At 45.8% G+C, this 19,567-nt stretch overlaps 1 protein-coding gene across 1 annotated transcript in view; it reads right to left on the reverse strand.

The window, feature by feature from the left end:
* The window catches only part of PHC2 (polyhomeotic homolog 2), a 102,607-nt gene extending 92,088 nt beyond the window's left edge, over positions 1-10,519 (reverse strand). Inside the window, exon 1 of the mRNA XM_060018717.1 lies at positions 10,503-10,519. The gene's annotated coding sequence lies outside the window, so the exon portion shown is untranslated. The remainder of the gene's footprint in view (positions 1-10,502) is intronic.
* Between the last annotated feature and the right edge of the window lie 9,048 nt (positions 10,520-19,567).

Genomic DNA, 19,567 nt, shown 5'->3' on the forward strand with positions numbered 1-19,567 from the left:
CAGCACTGGGACTGAGATGAAGTAGAAGATAGACCAGGAAAGCTCAAAACTCAAGAAAGCTTTGGTTCAGGACAAAGAAAACACTGCAAGGCATTCCAAGATACGGATGGTTGTTGATCTTACATCCCTAGCAGTTAGCCCAGTACCCTGCATGTCATCAATAAATCTGGGCTGAAGGAACAAATGTATATGTACATATGCAATAGTAAAAATACTGGCAGCAGAGGAGAAGCTGAGCTAGAGGTTCCCTTCTCAGCCCAGGGTTCTGTCTCCTGTCTCACTCCTGTCCAAACCAGCCTCCACACTGGCGATGTGAGGCTCTGAAAAGAATCTGATCACGTTTCTCCTGAAATGCTTCAACAGCTGCCCATGGCCTCTGACACGAAGTCCCAATTCCTTAGCCTGGAAACCAGCCTTCTATGTTTGACGCCGACCTACTTTTCAGCCTGTTTCTGCCCCTGCCCGAGTCATACGTCATGCTCCCGTCATGTGGGGTTACTGGAACCCCCCATGTGTACTATGCTCTCACACACACGCCCCACCTTTACATGCTGCCCCTCCTCTCTGAGGTGCTCTGTCTGCCTGAGGGACTCCTCATCTCAAATGTATCTTTCTCCAGAAGGTGACACTTCTAAGCAGAGCTGGGTGATCCCCCCTCTAAGCTTTCAAAACACCTTGTCTATACTTCTATTATGGCACTAAGTACGATACCATAATCGATATTTCCATGTCTGTCTTCCCTCATAAACTTCTGGGCTGCCAGGATTGGGTTCGAGTCTTCTTCATGTCCCTAGCTATTAGTATGTGGGTACAGAAGCTTTAAAAGTGTGCGTGGAAAAAACGAACAGATTTTAAAGACCAAAAGTAGAAATGAAGCTTAAATACTTGGGTGAACAAGACATGGCAGGATACTAAAAGACACTTAGGGATGGGTAGGTCCATCCCTATAATTAGAAGGTTTTATCTTGATGGCAGCTACAATACTCCCCTCTAATTGTCCCTTGTTACCATGATCAGAGACAGATTTTGAGGCTGATATACTACAGGCCTGACCCAGTATGATATTCCCTATCTTATATTATTCCCAACCATTTCTCACACTCATTGTGCCTTTGAGAAAGCAATTTCATCTTCATACACTTTAGTGCCACCATCTTCTGTGAAGTAACCCCTACTTCAAAATGCCCCAAAAGCCAAGTTCCTCTTTCATGCTCTAATTCTCATTTTCTCTGTCTCTTACTACGTAGAATGGGAATTTTCAGTGCTAAATTAAGGATGAAAATCATCTGAGCCCAAATTTAGTGTACAACTTTTGGGAAGTTATCATACCTTTCTGTATCTCAACAGTCTCCTCCTTGAAATGCAATCGACCCTATATCCAGGAGGTCACAGGAAATAGTAAAAGGTACTTACTATGCACCTCACACGTATTAACTTGTTTAATTCTACAATCCTTCCAGGCAGGTACTATTATTATCTCCATATACACAAGAAGATGGAGCACAAAGAGGGTGAAGATTTGAAGGGCTGTGAAGATCACAGCTAATGAGGGGTAGCGCAGGGCGGGCTCTCCTGTCTGTGCTGTTAACCATGACCCTCTACTGCTTCTCTGCAGCCCAGTGAAAGGCACCGTGTACAGTACAAAACTCCAGTATATTCAAGTATAAAAAGAGACACTGAACAGTAGGCCTCGGGTATGGGGCAGTGTTGCACATTTCAATCCAAATGCATTTTACAGCCAAGAATAGACCTTAAACCACCCACCGTTTTTAGCTAAAATCAGAAGGTTCTCTTGTGATCTGGGCCATCAAGGAGATGGATTTGTGGAGATGGATCTGTCCTTCACTGTACGACACCTACAATTTAGAGGACACTGTCACTAGATGACATCCACCTTGGGGTGTGGCTTTATGGATCAACGAGTTAGGTTCTTCTCAGGAGTGATCATCCGGGAATAGAGATGCGGCAGAAGATACAATTGTGTTTATGCTTTTTCTACAGAAATTTATGCTTTAAAAAAGCATTAAATATTTAAGTCCATATCACCCTCCACTCAAAAAATTAATTTAGACAAAATTTAAGGAACATCCACTAGGTGCAGTACAATAACCTCATATTGTTCTCCAACTCTTATAGGCATATTCCCTGCTGGATAAATATTTGTTGAATGAATGAAAACTATTTCACAGACAGCTTCAGAGAAGCTCCGCATTTCCAGATGTTTCCTCAGAAGGAACGGGTGCCTTATAATAGTCACCTTTCCCCTAGAGAAAATATTCAGTCCCGCTTCAAGAGGGAGAACTTAACTCCTCAAGTCTCTAGAAAAGCCTAAAGCCACCTTTATCTGTACCCATGGTTTCTATGTCCTTCTCTTCCCCCATCAGAAAGAGAACACAGAAAGGTCAGGTTACATTGGTTTCTTGGGCCTGCACAAATTCCTGTGAGGTTCCCTCTTCTGTCAGGAAAAGTTTCCCTGGTAACCATATTTACACACTCACTTAATTCCCTCCCCTCCCTTGATTTGCCGGTTGGTATAAAAACTAATTTGCATTGAACTGCTGAAGCTTACAAGTTAATCAGTTGAACAGACTTACAAAATCTTGGAACTCGGCTTTTGGCCAAAACTGAATGTAATTCTCTTCAGTTCAAAAATTTTAAAACACATCAAATATGCATGCTGGATATTTCTGGCTATAGGTAAGGAAAAGAAGATTCTCCTAAAGGGCATCTGGCCAATATTATTAGATAGGAAGATCAAGAGAGGAAGAGGTACCTTACTTAGTTCTGAGTTAAGCAAGATCAGCTGTGATAAGGTGCAGGAAGAGATAAGTCAAGGACCAACACAGAAAGTCTGAGCCCTGTGAAATGATGAACTTGGGCCTAAGATTCTGGGTGATCAGAGCTCAGGACCTGGGTGAAGGAATGGGATATGAATATTGAGAATGGAGCATCATTAATTCATTCGCCAAGTATTTATTGAGCATCTAACAGTGCTTGGTGCTGGGAATATAGCAGTGGATAAGTCAGACCCAGATCCTGCTTACATAAAGATACTTAGCTAGCGAACCAATGTTGGCTTTGTTATTGAATCAAGTATCTTTGGGCTAGGGGCTCATTATATAATTTCCTACAAGGGCCAGAATTGGTTTCAGAGTATGGATGGAGCAGGGACTTACAGACAGAAACAAGCTCAAGAAGTCCTCCTTGGAGAAGGTAAGCTGGCAAGTCAAGAAGGCTTTGACTTCTACGATGTTTTCTTTACACCTTCAACAACCATGATACATGAGCTTCTAGATAGGGAGATGAAGGCTGTATTTATCGTAGGGCATAAAGCCAGTTACTTCACAGTATACATATATTTTCTAAAGAATAGAGTAAAAAGTATATAAAGGTACAAGCCATTCTTAAGTATATTCAACAACCATTTATTGAGTATCTGCTATGTTCAAAGAACAGTTTTAGGAATTGAAGCTATGGATAGGAAAAGACAGAGTCCTTAGCAATTACAACAATGTGGTAAGTGCTATAATGAGATGTTAAAGCGTAGCAGAAGATCAGAGAGGAAGGATATTAATTCATTAAAAGTGAGTTGGGAAATGCTTCTGAGATGTAACACTTGAACCTTTTCTTTTTTAATTTATTTATCTTTTTATTTTATTTTTGGCTGCATTGCGTCTTTGTTGCGGTGCGCGGGCTTCTCATCGCGGTGGCTTCTCTTGTTGCAGGGCAGGGGCTCTAGGCGTGTGGGCTTCAGTAGTTGTGGCACTTGGGCTCAGTAGTTGTGGCTCACAGGCTCTAGAGCGCAGGCTCAGTAGTTGTGGCGCACGGGCTTAGTTGCTCCGCGGCATGTGGGATCTTCCTGGACCACAGCTCGAACCCGAGTCCCCTGCATTGACAGGTGGACTCTCAACCACTGGGCCACCAGGGAAGCCCCACAATACTTGAATCTTAAAAGACACAGAAGTTTGTTGTTTTAAGCTGATAAATTTGATAATTTTTCCATAGCAATGACTACTACAGAGCCTTATGGAGGCTCTGCCAGCAGCACAACTAGGAGACCACAGAGAACACCTGGCTGCTTAGACGCTTTCATGATGTACACCATAGGGCATACTCTAAATTTCTTCATATTTTTATTTTATTTATTTATTTATTTTTGCGGTACACGGGCCTCTCACTGTTGTGGCCTCTCCCGCCGCGGAGCACAGGCTCTGGACGCGCAGGCTCAGTGGCCATGGCTCACGGGCCCAGCCGCTCCGGGGCATGTGGGATCTTCCCAGACCGGGGCACGAACCCGTGTCCCCTGCATCGGCAGGCAGACTCTCAACCACTGCGTCACCAGGGAAGCCCTCTTCATATTTTTTATCTCACATATTCTTAGGCTCACCTGATCCATGATGGGGACAGAAAGTGAGAGTAAGCACTCTTATTCTGGGATGTGAATGACGCTGGTGATGGCAACAAAAACTCAATCTTGCCTGATAACCTATGCAAAGGAATCTAGGTGTTAGGACTTGGTCATGTGGTCAGCTAGTATCAAGTGGTGTCAGGACTTGGTCAGCACCTGGTCAAATGATTACTCAGAGAGACCCGGAGTGGGAGGAGCCTGGGGATGAGTAAATGCTATTTTTGAGAGAGCAATAACCATGAAAACCAGAAAAACTTAGTTTGTTGTCAGTTCCAAGTAGTGATTATAAAGCAAAAGTGAGAGACAATATGGAGAATTAAGCGCTTCTCGTTTTCATGATCCATACAGGTAGATGAAGGAATAGAATGGGCCAAAAAGGGAAGAGTGGGACATGAACATTCAAGGCAAATGTGGTGAACAGAGCCACATGGTTCAAACCTGCTGGACAGTCCCTGGTATGGGCACCAGTCTGGCTAAAAAGGCATCAGATCAGGGCAATTTGTATTATACCTGTTCAACCCCAATTTCTGTTTCAGTAGGTTGAGAAATGGTCTTCCTAGCTTCCTACCAATTGGGAACATGTGACTACCCAAGAAATAGAAATTAACCATTTCTTATTTAAATTGGGAGTAACAACACAATCAGGACAGTAACTCTATCCAATAATTCTCTCATGATATGATGGGTGAGTTTCCAGAAGCCATTCTGGGTAAATAATTCCTTGCCTCTTTATTCTCTACTCTTCATACTGGCTCTATACTTGAAATTCCAAATATCCCCCTTTTGCCCTTTATACCAGGAGTCCAAAATGAGAAGACAGGAAAATGTGATCATGTACTATGACGCAGCAAGGACTTTAGGCTATGCAAACAAAAGGAATTACACAGCACAAAATGTTTTCCCAGCTTTAGGAGGGAATATTGATACCTTCGGGTAGAACTGGTTCCATAATTTGTGGGGCCCAGTGCAAAACGAAACAGCAGGTCCCCTTGTTAAAAAATTATTAAGAATTTCAAGACAGCAACAACAGAGCATTAAACTGAGTGTGGAGCCCTTATAAATGCAGGGCCCTGGGAGGCGACACAGGTCACATACCCATGAAGTTGGCCCTGCCTTCAGGGACAGCATAGTATGGTCCTTTCGTTGAGCTTGAGAGTCAGAGCTGGGTCCAAATTCCATCTTTGCCCCTCATTACTTATGTGAGCAGGGACTTCCCTGGTGGTGCAGTGGTTAAGAATCTGCCTGTCAATGCAGGGGACACAGGTTTGATCCCCAGTCTGGGAAGATCCCACACGACGCGGAGCAACTAAGCCCATGTGCCACAACTACTGAGCCTGTGCCCTAGAGCCCGCGAGCCACAACTACTGAAGCCTGTGTGCCACAACTACTGAAGCCCGCGCGCCTAGAGCCCAAGCTCCGCAACAAGAGAAGCCACCGCAATGGGAAGCCCGCGCACCACAATGAAGAGTAGTCCCCGCTCACTGCAACTAGAGAAAGCCCGTGTGCAGCAACGAAGACCCAATGCAGCCAAAAATAAATAAATTTATTTAAAAAATTATGCAATCATAGGCAGTTTATTTAGCCGCTCCATGTTTCCAAGAGGTTGTATGGCTGTAATCCTGTACTGTGAGGATTAAATGGGATAATGAATAGAATGTATACAAAGTGCTTAACACACAGTAAGCACTCCATAAATGGTAGCTATCTTATTATTGTTAAATGAAACGTGCAGGTAAATCTCAAAGCAGTAAGTTTAAGAAATGAATTGCTGAACTGCTATCAAGGATATGAAAGAATGAGAATGATATATTAGGGCAACTAAATTAATGAAGCAGGTAGGGAACAGCAAATCTTTTGCTTGACTGTTCCGCCTTCTCTAACCTCTTTCTTATTTCTCTCTTTTCCTTTTACTGCCAAACATACAAAGGGTGATCTACATGCTGTCTCCATTTCTTACCCACATCTCATGACCCCATCCTCTTTAATCTGGCATTTAATATCCCTATGGCCATCCCCCATGGAATTGAAGCTATTATTTTCAAAAAGTCACCAATGATCCCTGTTGGGATATAATGGACATTTCCCAACTTTTTCTGTAACATTTCATACTGCTGACCAATCCCTCCAGCTCGAAACCCTCTCTTTGCTTCACTTCTGCGATACTATACCCTCACGGCTAAGAGCATGTCTAATAGGCCTTGCATCTATCAGGTACATAAATAAATGATCGTGAAGAGAATTCATTCGTTGGGTGAATAAATGAGATGGTTCTTCTGCTTCTCTGATATTCCTTATTTTTCACCATACTGACCCCATTTCTTCTTCCTACCTCCCTGCATGTGGGCAATCTCCACTTTCCAGCCTTGGTCCTCTACACCTCTATTTCTATGCTGTTATACCGCTAACAACTAAGTGGGAACTAAGCTAATCTCATGGCTTCAATTATCACCTACGTATAAGACTCTCTGACTTCTCTCTTCTGAACACTAGGCCCCCCCACCAGTTCCAAATATTTGGGGGATCCATCCACTTATAAATTCCAGTATCAACTCAAGAGATCTAGCACTTGGCTTTTCCTCTTCTCTCCCGAACTGCCTTTTCTTTCTGTCTGTCCTATTTCTGTTGATCTTGTCACCTATGTTCAAGGCTACATTTGGTTCTTCCTAATTTCTTGTCCTCCATATCTATCAGTCAGAGTCCTTTCATGTTTCCTTTATAATACTCATTGAACCTATCTCTTTCTATTTTCACTGCCATCACCCGAATTCAACCCCTTATCCCCCTCATATCTAAACTATTCAAATAACCTGCTAATTGGTTGTACAGTTCTTTCTATCCCTACTAAAGTTTATTCTCCACATTGTTGTTGAGAATCTTCATAAAATACTACTTTTATAAGCACACACTTCCCTAACCAAACATCTTCAGACTTTCCATCATACGGGATAAAGTTCTAACTCCTTAGTTCAGCATTAATGCCTGTTAAAATCTGGCTTCAAGCAACCCTTCCAATCTTACAACTTCTTTAGTTAAACCTTCTGATCTTGCCACATTGGTCAGTTTTATCAACTGACCCCTGAAAACTTTCTTCCATATTCCGGTCCTGTGTTTTATGAACATTTTTTTCCCCATCTAGAAATCCCTCCCACTTTCCTTCTCTATATAACAAAATCCACCATGTCTCTGAAAAAAGCCTTCCTGGATAATCATAGTCCACAATGATCTTTCTCTTTTTTCAACTCCTATAATATCATACCTTTAGCACTTTGAAAATTTACAGAAGAATTGCTTTACGCTGAATCCTCACAAGTATACGAAGTAGGTGGCATTATTACAGATAAAGAAACAAAGTCAAATAACATGTCCAAGTCACACAGCAAGTAACTGATAGAACTGGGATCTGAATCCTTGTTTAGCTGAGAATAATCCCCGGACTACACTATCCCTCTCATTTTCCTATCTCTTCCAAAGCACAAATACAGCACAGTATTTACACACAAGCAGGTGCTCAGTAAACATGCTGATTGAGAAGACTGCTTAAATAGCACCCGTGATTCTCCAGCACTTAGGAATTGTCAATCTCAGCAGACCACATTAGGCATATCCCCCCAGTGTCACGTTCTTTATGAGGCTTGATCTGTAATTGAGTTCAAGATGGGGTATTTGCCAAAAATTCACCATGATCCATTCTAAAAATAAATTTTGGTTCAAGCAAAGCTAAAAGGCTGTTATCTGAATCAAACATTAGGTGAGTTTTGGGGATGAGGTCTACTTTACCACGTCTGGGCCCATCCTTGCTCTGTTTCCAAATGGTCAGGAAGTAAAAATAGGCTGGCTAAATTGATGGCTTATGAGGTAAAATGGACTATTTATAGTTTTAGAAGTGGAGGCTAAGGCAGCAGAACAGGATTTTCTTTGCTCTGGTAGCTAAGACCTTAGTAAAAGAAGCCTAGTAAAAGTGAGTCACGAGTGGAAACTGGATCAAAAGACGATAATAGTAAGGAGGGAAAGAGAACAGAAAGAAGGAAGTACTGGAAATAGTCTATTGAAGAGATGGTGCTGTCCTTTTCTGCAGTTGCTTTAAGCTGTCAGATCCAGCCCCCGCTCTCCAGGGCTGGCACCACTAACAGCAAGTTCTATCACCTCTGCATGATTCATGGTCTCAGTCCCAAACTGCTTGTCCTGACCCATATCACAGTCCAGATCCTTCCAGCTTCTGATCTGCTTACTCATTTCCCAAGGTCTCACAAATCTGACCTCACAGATTTGACATTCAGCATGGCTTCCCTGGGTATGACCCATGTTACTCCCTTATTGTATGGTTTAGATTTGCCCTCCTGGGATGATGCCTCTAGCGCCATACCTATGCCCAGTTTTCCACCCCTCTACCTTGGAGCTACAGCCGCATTTTCACTGGAAAACGTGGTGGGAATTAGAAATTCTAGGTTACTTTATCGAGAAAGGAAAAAGGCCATGGCTGCACTATAAAGCCATTGCCTAGAGATACCATGCTCCTTAAGTGTCTGTATTCACAGTTTCCTCTGCTTTGGCTGCCCTTCCTGTTCTTCCCAATATTCTCTGCAAGGCAAACTCCTATTCATCCTTCAAGACCTTAAACATGTTTTTCTCTGGAAAGCCTTCCTGGATCCTCTCAGACAGTTAATTGTTCCCTCCTCTGTGCTTCTTCATGTACACATCTATTATGCTGTTATCACTTTTACTGGCAATTTTATTTCTGTTTCTCCCACTGTTTCTTTGAGGACAAGGACTAATTATCTTATTTATCTTTGCATCCCCAAGACATAGCAGAATGCCTGGCAAACAGCAAGAGTTTGTTGTTGTGTGATAAAAGACATCAAGAGCAACATGAAAGTGCAATTTGCACTTCACTTGCAAAAATCAAATTGGTTCCTGGTACTTTGCATGTGTAACCACATTCTTCCTTGATTTAGAAGAAAGGACTTTAGCCTCATAAAGGAAATTCTACTGATATCACTGGCACATTAGCCAGTTTTTCCTCTGCACTGGTGATAGAAACATCCCCCCTCCCACACACACACACTTCCGAGAAGCTCCCGGGGCAAGCTTAATATTAGTGGCACATGGCCCATCCTACCATTCCTATTGTAGTGAAAGCTAATTACACTGTAAGCCTAATGCTGCCACCAATCTTAGTGAATTGGTGGTGAGGGGGGTGGGTAATTAAAAGAACACACTTCTGTAGCAGACCTCGGAGGAGGATGAGGGAGAAAGACGAATTTAATCCTGGCCTTATAAAAAATTTGTTAGAAACTCACGCAAAACAGCCGCTTCCTCTGGACATGACAGACCCGATCCAGGTGTCCAGCAGTGACCTTTTCCCATGAGTGTCAGGTCATCACCCAGCACAGAAAACAAGGGGCCAGTGCCTTTCTTGGGCATCCCTCCTTCTGAAACCTGGCAAATCGTGGGGCCTGCCTTTCCTTTAGGGGATTGTCCGCTCCTCCCTGCACCGACAATCCCCAGGTCCCTTGGCTGGTGGCCCCCAAGCACCACTCTTGCCTTCGTCCCACCGGGGCCCCAGCTTGACTCCGGGTCAAAAGTGCCGGCGGCTGGACTGTCAGGTCGCGGCTGGGGAGGGGGCGCCGAGGTCAGGCCCCACCCCTGGGTCTCCTCGCACTCTGCGGGATGCGCGGAGGAGACGCAGGCCGCGCAAGGCCACGGGCTGCTGAGGCTCGGGCCTCTGCGCGGGAGGGGCTCAACGACCCGAGAAACAGCGCGAGTGCCGGTACTTCAGCAGCTACCCCGCAGCCTCCCGCAAGCCCTGGCCTCGGAGCTGCCCCGCAGCCCTAGCCTCGGCTGCGTCTCGGCCCCCGGGCGCGGTGCGGCCGGTCGATCCGCCGGTCTGGGCTGCTCGGCCTCCACCGCGGATCCCGGGTCGGGCCGCCGCCGCCTGCCGGCCGGTGCCCACGGCAATGCCCCGCCCCGCGCGGCCCGGCCCGGCCGTGACAGCTGGGTGCCCAAAGGGTTAAGCCGGCAGAGCTGCGGCCCAAGTGCCCCGCGCGCTGCAAGTCCGCCGCGAGCCGGCCCCAGCGCGCACGCGCCCGCCCGTTACCTGCGGTCGCGTTCGCGCTCCTCCTCCACCTGGCCGCTCTCTCCCGGGGGCCGCCCCTCAGCCCGCCCCCTCGGCTCGGCGCCGCGCACCCTGCTGGCTACTCGGCCAAGGCCCGGGGAGGAGGGGCGTGGGGGCGATTACCATATATTAGCATACCAGCGTGCATCACGTGGCGTCTCCAGCCAATGGTCATTCTGGAAAGGCGGGGATTGGGCTGAACACGCCCAGGTGCTGCTCCGGGCCTGAACCGGTGGCCACGGCAACGGCTGGGAGGGCGGGGGAGTGGGGAGGCACAGAGCATCTCCCCTACCTGAGCTCCTTGTGGAGGCATCCGCACGTTTCCCACCCCGCGGAAGGAGAGGGGCTGAATTTGGCTCCTCTCAGAAGGATTCAGATTCAGCAGACATTTATCGTGCATTTACCACGTGCCTAACACTTTTCTGCAGAATGTGATTCTCGGGATAACCCTGTGATGTCGGGACTATTAACCCCACTTGATAGAAGGGAAAGAGGAGGCTCAGGGACGGTAGGTCACTCACCCAAAGTCACACAGCCACACTGAATGACAGAACTGGAGATCTGAGCCCATTTCTGACTTCAGGCCCCCAGACTCTCCTCAGTTATTTTCTCCAGCAGGGGTCTCCCAGCACCTCCTCACAATTCCAGGTGTACCAAGTAGCTGAGAAAATCCTTATAGAAACTTTGTACAGTGTTTTAGTGTTTCCTTGCAATGACCTTTGAGGTTAGTAGGCAGAACAATTACGGCTAAATAGCAGATGAGGAGAAATGAGGCCCAGAGAGGTGATGGTGACCTGTCTTTGGTCAAACAGCTATTAAGAACTACTGCGTAATTACTATGATTTAACTCAAGCTTGCTACTTTATAAACTTTTAAATTCAGTCTTCTCAACATGATGGTATTGCTATGACCATTTTACACTTTGAGAAACTGAGGCTTTGGGAAGTTAAGCAAATTGCCCAAGGTTACACAGCTAGGAAGTAGAAGATGAGGGTTCAAATCCAGGTTTATCTGGCTCCAAAGCTAGTCTCGTCAAGTCTCATTGTACCAGGTTCATTTAATTTAGACTTGGACTTTAGAACCCCTTCTCTAACAGAACTTTCTCTCCTCTCCTCTTAAGATGTGTCCATGTTCTCTCTTAATCCTGTAAAATATCACATGACAGGTGATACGTGTTAAGGTCACAGAGGCTAAATATTAAAAGAAAATAGAGTCACCCCCGCAAGTGGGTTAAGGACACTATAATTCTCAGCTCTTCATTTTACCCCTAGGGATTTGATCGTTCGTCTAAGACTGAATTGTTTAAAAGCATAGGCATCTGCATTTAGACTTTCCTTCTGCTCCTTCCTTTAGTTTAGCTCAGTGGTTCTCTAATTATTGGACAAAATAATAATGCCTCAAACCAAATGTACTAAACTTTATAGGCATTTTAAGGGATTAACAAATGTAATTTTTGCATATATGTACATTGCACCTTACTGGGCTGACTTAAAACCCAATTTCCTCCTACGTTGTGTTGTTGGATGTTCAAGAGCCCAAACTTGGAGGCAGACCTAAATAGGCTAAAAACCTGACTTGGCTAACTGTGTGAACTTGGGCAGGTTACATCTCTGTGCCTCAATGTCCTCATTTGTAAAATAGGATAGGAATGGTGTGAGAATTAAATGGATTAGTATGTAAAAATTACTTAGCACAAGCCCTGGCTCAGAGGTAAAACCTCCATAATTGTTAGCTGTTGTTGACACATAGGAACAGACAACCCATGCACAGAATTTCTCAAGGTTTCCTAGCTGGCTTTGGAATTCAGGAGCTGTCTCTCATCCCTTGTGGCATATTAAACAGCCTGTTGTGCTGTGAAGGCTTGTTATCTCTCCAAATGACATCCTCTCTTCTTAGGATCATAAATAATTCCTTGACTCAAAGGAGCTGGTTTCTCCTGCATATCTCCTAGCACCAAATTACCGGAGTGGCTCCTTGCAGAAGGGATCTTGACAAACAGCGGAGCCATAAGTCAGGCTTCTTGAAACACTTTTATGAGCGCCTTAATGAGGGAGATGAGTGTCATCAGGAACTCGTCCCGTCCTTCCTGGCCACAGGAAATGAGCTCTTTGTGCTCAAAGGGTTTCCAAAGCTGAGACGCAAAGAGTTTTCAGGAAGTGGGCCAGAGATGAGAAGCTGTTGACTGAGAGAATCCCAGGGCTAAACAGCACCATCCTGCCATTCACCTTATATTGTCAAATTACTCAGGGCTTATTGCAGCAATAGCACCAAAGGGTGGCATGTGAGGGCGGGTGTTAATCCTCTCCCCTTTCTCCCATCCACACACTTCAACAGCCATTCTACCACCACCCTGAAAGGGCAGTGTAGACAGTGGTTAAAAGCATTGTCTCTGGAGCCGAAGAAGCAAGTGTGAACCCTGCTTCCACTATTCTCTAGCTGTGTGACCTTGGGAAATTTGCTTAACCTCTCTGTGTCTCAATTTCCACATCTGTAAAATGGGAATAATACAGTGCCCACCTTATAGGCTCTTGTGAGGATAAATGAGTTACTAACATAGGGTGCTTAGAACACCCAATAGGAAGCCCTAGAGATATATTTGCTAATTAAACAAAATAAACATATAAGCCCAATACAGACAACATACTTTCTATAGAGGCAACCATAGCCTTAAGTGAAGTGCTTTGGGCCCTCTCCCAACTATATGCTGCCCCTTACCCACTCTGACTTGCAATAGGAAGAATAAGTGCTTGGGAGCTCTAGTTTGAATGTGGACTCTGCCACGTTCCCTGTTCTGTGAACTTTGCCAAGTTATTTTACATTCCCAAACCAGAGTGACATTATTTGTAAAATGAGACTAACTTCCTCCTGGAGTTGTTCTGAGCATTCAATCAGATAGTATCTGGTAAGAGGTGATGAGGGCCTGAACTGGACAGAGGTCCTGCTTGATCATAAGCGCTTTACCTTTTACTGAGCTATTTCTGGTGAACATCTTTACTTTCCAACAATGAAAACAACTGATATGTATTGAGCACTTACTCTGGCCCTGTGCTATATATACATCATCTAACTTAATACAGTAAAATGAAGACCCACAGGGATTAAGTAGCTTGTCCAAGATCACAATGGAAGTCAGTGGTGGAACCAGGATTCAAGCCTGGACCGTCTGATTCCCAAGTCCATGCTAATTACCCACTATGCCCCAGGCCTCCCGCTCCAGCTTGGCTCAGAGAGCTCAGGGAATGAGTGTTCTATTTCTTTAGCATTCCTCCCCCATCCATACACACATACTCTCCACTGGTACCCAGCAGTGCCCAGCACAGTAAGTGCTCCACATGTGTTTACTGAATGAGTGAAAGTAAATGACTTGACATCCTCTTATAGTGATGAAAGCCCCCTTTTTTCTTGGGCTGTCCCCAGTGGGGAAGAAAAGCAGCTGTCAACCCTCCTCCCCACACTCTAGCATCCTCTTCCTGCTGAATAATCATGTGGAAGGACTTCTTCCTTCCCCCATGGGGGAGTCAGGCTGATGCTGTTTTTTTTTTTTTTCTTCAGAGATCCACAAGAGACACAATGATGACTCATCTTTAGTGAACATTTGGAGAGATGTCAGGGCCACTGGTGCCTTTTAGGGCTCTGTTAACATCCATCTGTGGGATGATTTCCAAATAATGGCCATCTTAGTTTCCAAGGGCTGCTGTAACAAAACATCACAAACCAGATGGCTTAAAACAACACGAGTTTACTCTCACAATTCGGGAAGCCAGGAGTCTAAAACCGAGGTGTCAGCAGGATGTGTTCCTTCCTGTGGGCTCAGAGGGAAAATCTACTCAGTGCCTCTCTCCTAGCTTCTGGCGGTTGCCAGCAATCCTTGGCTTGGGAGTGCATCACTCCCGTCTCTGCCCCCGTCATCAGATGGCATTCTCCCTGTGTGCCTGTGTCCAAATTTCCCTCTTCTTATAAGGACACCAATCCTTTCCGAGTAGGGGCCACTCTAATCCAGTATGACCTCATCTTAACTTGATTATATCTACAAAGACCCTAGGTTTTAAAAAGGTGTCTGTGTTCCGAGGCTCATTACCAGCTCCTCCAAGCTTCCATAGGCTGGTCCAGTATTTGAGGTATTTTGGAACCTTAGACAAAATCTAGAACCATCCCCTCTCTGAACTGCCATCCTGCAGCCTTTCTTCAGCCCAGTTCACTGGCTAATCTTGGAAGCATCATCTTCTCTGAATCCCACAGCAGAACTGAGCATAAGGGAACTCCCTGTGGGCAGACACAATGTCTTGCTCATCCTTTTTGCCCCCAGTGTTAACACAGAAACCATCATGGAATTGGCTTTCAGTAACCATTTGTTTAATGAATGAAAAAACCTTGTGCCAGTTAGTACCAAGGGCTGCTTATTTCTTATTTTTTCTACATCTCATGCTCACTGACAGTTGCAGAGTTGGTTTGGGATACCTGAATTCCACTCTGAAAGTCACAGTTCTTTCGACATGAATATTCCATTTGTCACTACATTATTAGAAGAGATGGTAGCTTGCTCCCATTACTGATGGCTGATACGAATATTGTCCTGCCTCGAGCTGTTGTCATGTGAGCTCGCAGCCTGGAGCAGTGAGGCTGAAAACTGGGGCAGGCTAGGGTCAGAGATGGGGTCAACCCAGCAGGAGTTGTCAGATCAGAGCAGGGGTGAGAAGGAGGTCAGATGGGAGATCAAAGTCCAGGAACTAGGCAGGTACACAGGCGATCCCAGCTCTCCCGAGGATGGTGGCCTGTGGCTGGACCCCCTTTGGAAAATGTTTCATAGGCAGGTCCCCTGAGCTGGCCTTCTGCTCTCAGGTCCCTGGAGGGTTCTTTGTAATTGATCTGGGTTTGGGTTCCCTCCTCACAAAGGGGATACTATCAGTCAACATTATTTGGCAAGCCTCATGTCCATATGATCAGATAAACTTTGAAAGCCTGGCGGCAGCCTTATTTGTTTCAATCACATGGCCTCAGGCTTACTGATAATTTTCAGATTTACAGTTTTAGGTCTAATTCTGGCTGTGCATCAGAATCAGCTGTAAAAGCTGTTCAAATACAGATCCCCAGGTCCCGCCCCCAGAGATTCTGATTCTCTAAGCCTGGGTGGGCTGCTGACACCTCGAGAGGCTGTGTGGCGCTGTGGTTGAGCGCGGAGGCTCTGGAGCCTGCCTGCTCGGATCTGCAATGGTTCTGCCACTAACCCAGTGAACATGGGTGAACGTCTTCACCTTTCTGAGCTTCAGTATCTTACCTACAAAAGGGAGTAGAATAAAAGAGAATAATAATATTCAGCTACTTGATTGGCTATGAAGATTAATGATTTAATACAAGCAAAGTCTTAGAATACTAAGTGCTCAATACATATTACTTATGATTGTGATCTTTCTTTGCACCAAGCTCTAGAAGTGATTTAGAAGCACAGTCCCTTCCTTCCTCCCTCCCTTCCTTCCTTCCTTCCTTCCTTCCTTCTTTCCGTAAATAATTACCAAGGACTCCTACATGCCAGGACCCATGCTAGACACACACAGTCCTCCCCAGTTTATAGTCTAGAAGGGAATCCAGGATTGGGAAGCACTGTTCTACTCACTGACTTCAGCTCTCTGAACCCTTATTGGAGTCTGAGGCTCTGGGCTTCACCTCTGGTGTTCCCCCACCCTGGGGCACAAGGACCTTCATTTCATAACCCTAAAATGGAGCAGAATGGAAGGAACACAGGAGTCTTTGAACCCAGTGTGCCGTTTTCTAGCTAAGTGACATTGGCTAAATCACATGTAGAGGGTACCTTCTGTCTACTCTCTGCCCAGTATCCCGGTTCTAGCAATGGCCCCGCCCCTTCTGTGTCCACAGGGCGGGGGGGGGGGGGGGAACAGCCAAACATACCTGTGATTCCGCCCCTCACCCAAGCCACCAATGATTGGTCAGGGCAGGCGCCTGACCCAAACTGAACCATTCACATCCCGTCTCCAGAACCCTGGAATGGCACCGAAGCCGTGCTGCCTTGCCTGAAGCTGGCTGCTCTCATGAATGAAGGTGCTGTAAACGAAGGAGCTGTAGGCGGTGGGCATTTTTCACCATGCATACCAGGAAAAAGGGGCAGTCAGTCTGCCGTTGGAAAGAAAAGCAAAGCCAATGCTTGGATTTCTCAGGGCGCTGAAGTTCCTGATTGCATCCCTACCGCAGTCCTCAGCTTTGGATTCTGCAACACAAACTCTATCCTGAAAATTCCTCTTTATGTTGAGGTCAGATGTAGGGCATCTCTTGTTTTCACCTGGAAGCCAGGCTCTATCCCCAGCAGCTGGTCTCCCATGCTCAAGAAGTCCGTTTCCCAAGGGCTGCTCAAAAGAGAGAAGCAAGTTCAAGGGTCCTGGCCTGGATGAGACCAAAGACCTCCTAGCTCAGCTCTGGAGCCTCTGCCTCTACTTTGAATGAGCTTTTGGGTCAGAGAACTTTAGAAGCACAGAGAGGAGGAAAGGGCCTTGCATCCAGAACACTAGTGGGGGCCTGGCCAGGTCTTTCATGGAGGGACCCTGATTTCTATCTTTCCTTAGTTAAGGAGGAAACTCCTGGAGAGCCACAGTCTCTCCTGCCACCTAGTCCTGTTCTGTTCTTTCATGTTTGCTATTCCTCAGACACTGGCACTATTGGCAGATGGAGCTGGATTCCCCCCAACACTTGGCATTGGTTATTAGGATTTGTCTGTTTCTTGGGGCTGGAGGTTGGGGTGGGGAGCAGGAAGGTGAAGGCAGCCGTTTCCGTCCTAGTGTTTGCTAAGCTTCTGGTGTTCTCTTTGCCTCAGGCCTGCCTCTCCTAGCATGTCACAGAGCTGATGGCTGTTACCTCTCCCGGCACCCCTTTGATCAGCTGGGTATCAGTTCTTCCATTTCACAGACAGGGGTAACATCTAGCTGGTTTGTACCAGTGCAGCTCAAATGCTTGCTAATTTAGTGAAATGTTTTTATCGATTGCTGCTCCAAGTCCTCTAAGTGCCCCTCCAGCTTCCCATCACCTCACTTTCTCCCCTGGGATCCCCCAGACATCTGTACCATCCAGCAACTGAAAGGTTAATACCTGACACAGCAGGGACCTCTGACATACTCACTGCTCTAGAACTTTGGCTTAAACACTTGGCATGCTTTCTTTTTTTTTTTTCCGTTTCAAAATATATCTGTATTTTTATTTTATTTTTTAAAATTTTATTTTATTGAAGTATAGTTGATTTACAATGTTGTGTTAATTTCTTCCGTACAGCAAAGTGATTCAGTTATATATATATATATATATATATATATATTCTTTCTCATATTCTTTTCCATTATGGTTTATCACAGGATACTGAATATAGTTCCCTGTGCTATACAGCAGGACTTTGTTGTTTGGCATGCTTTCTTATATGTTCCTGTCCCCCACCTTACTCATTAGATATTCTAAATACCCTCCTTGTTCATAGTGAAGTTTAGAGACGTTAACTAATGTAACTCATTCTTTTACTCATTTATCCATTCACTGAACACATGTTTATTGAATGGTAGCTTTATACCAGGCCTGGGCTCAGTGCTGAACAAAACTAACATGGGGTGTCCAGGTTAGTGCAGAGACAGATGAAAAATTAGGAGGGAAGTGGATAAGCATATAATAAAAGCCTGACTCGTGCTGTAAAAAGAAAGATTAGGGTGCTGTGGGAGAGAATCACGCAGAGACCCACTTTTATCTGGGAGGCCTCTGAAAGATTTCAGGCGTTAAACAAAAGAGGGAACTGTTCGGGCACAGAAGGCGCAGTGTGAGTGAAGAATGTGGCATTAGGTGAACTTGGCGTCAGGTCAAGGTCATTCAGCTGAGAAGGGACAGGGCTGGGTTCTGGGTTCTTCAGACTCTGAAGCCTATGTTCTTTCCCTTTTTTTTTTTTTTTTTTTTTTGCGGTACGCGGGCCTCTCACTGTCGTGGCCTCTCCCGTTGCAGAGCACAGGCTCCGGACGCGCAGGCTCAGTGGCCATGGCTCACGGGCCCAGCCGCTCCACGGCATGTGGGATCTTCCCGGACCGGGGCACGAACCCGTGTCCCCTGCATCGGCAGGCGGACTCTCAACCACTGTGCCACCAGGGAAGCCCTATGTTCTTTCTTCTCTCCTGGATTGTCTTGCCCTTTTTCCTCCAGCCACATTTCCTAGGTCCTTAGGTGTGAACCTTGGGTCTCCCGTAAACCACTGATGTCTATCGCACAAAATGATGCCCTTGTCATACAGGGCACAGCCTCAGCCAGGGACCTCTTGTTCCCCAGTAAGTGTATCTTTCACCAAACTGGGTCATCTCATCGCAAGAGGTACAGGAGCATCAGAGACGTAGACATGGATGGTGGTGGTGGTGACACAGCATTAGGAATGTACTTAGTGCCATTGCATGGTACACTTAAAAATGGTTAAGATGATATATCTTATGTTATGTGTATTTTACCACAATAAGAATATTCTTTTTAAAAAGGAATGTTAGAAAAACGGGGTAAGGGGAGCTTCCTACAGGCCAAACTCAGTGGTAGGGGTGGGGAAAGGCTTTCACTCAGCTGCCCGTGGTGTCTGCCTCTGGTACCTCTGAAGGCAGCTCTATGCCGGATCCCCATCCAGCCCCTCTACCCCGGGCAGAGCTGAGTAACCCAAGTGTGGGCACCTGGCCCCAGGGCAGGCAACCTCGAGTAAGGAAGGGGCAAGAATACGTGAGCTGCCGTTATGAATTAGAACCAAGGAGGACTTCTTACAGAGCTGAAGGTGAGGAAAATGCTGAGGAGTGAGAGGAAAAGGCAGCAGAGACACCAAGAAACCATGACCCAACTGTGGCAGAGTCTGCTGATTGCCTCCCAGTATCCATTACTCCCAGTGTTGGCAAATGTTTAATAATGGGCTCTTCTGGAAGATTGGGATGGCAGGGTGAGGGGTATACAGATTTGTAGTGTTTGCCAGTTTCTGTGGTGTCAGTACTCCCACTAAGGCTGGTTTCAAATCATGTCAATGAATATGGAATTGGGGGAAAATTACA

Source organism: Delphinus delphis, chromosome 1 (genome assembly GCF_949987515.2).
Source record: "Delphinus delphis chromosome 1, mDelDel1.2, whole genome shotgun sequence".
NCBI lineage: Eukaryota > Metazoa > Chordata > Mammalia > Artiodactyla > Delphinidae > Delphinus > Delphinus delphis.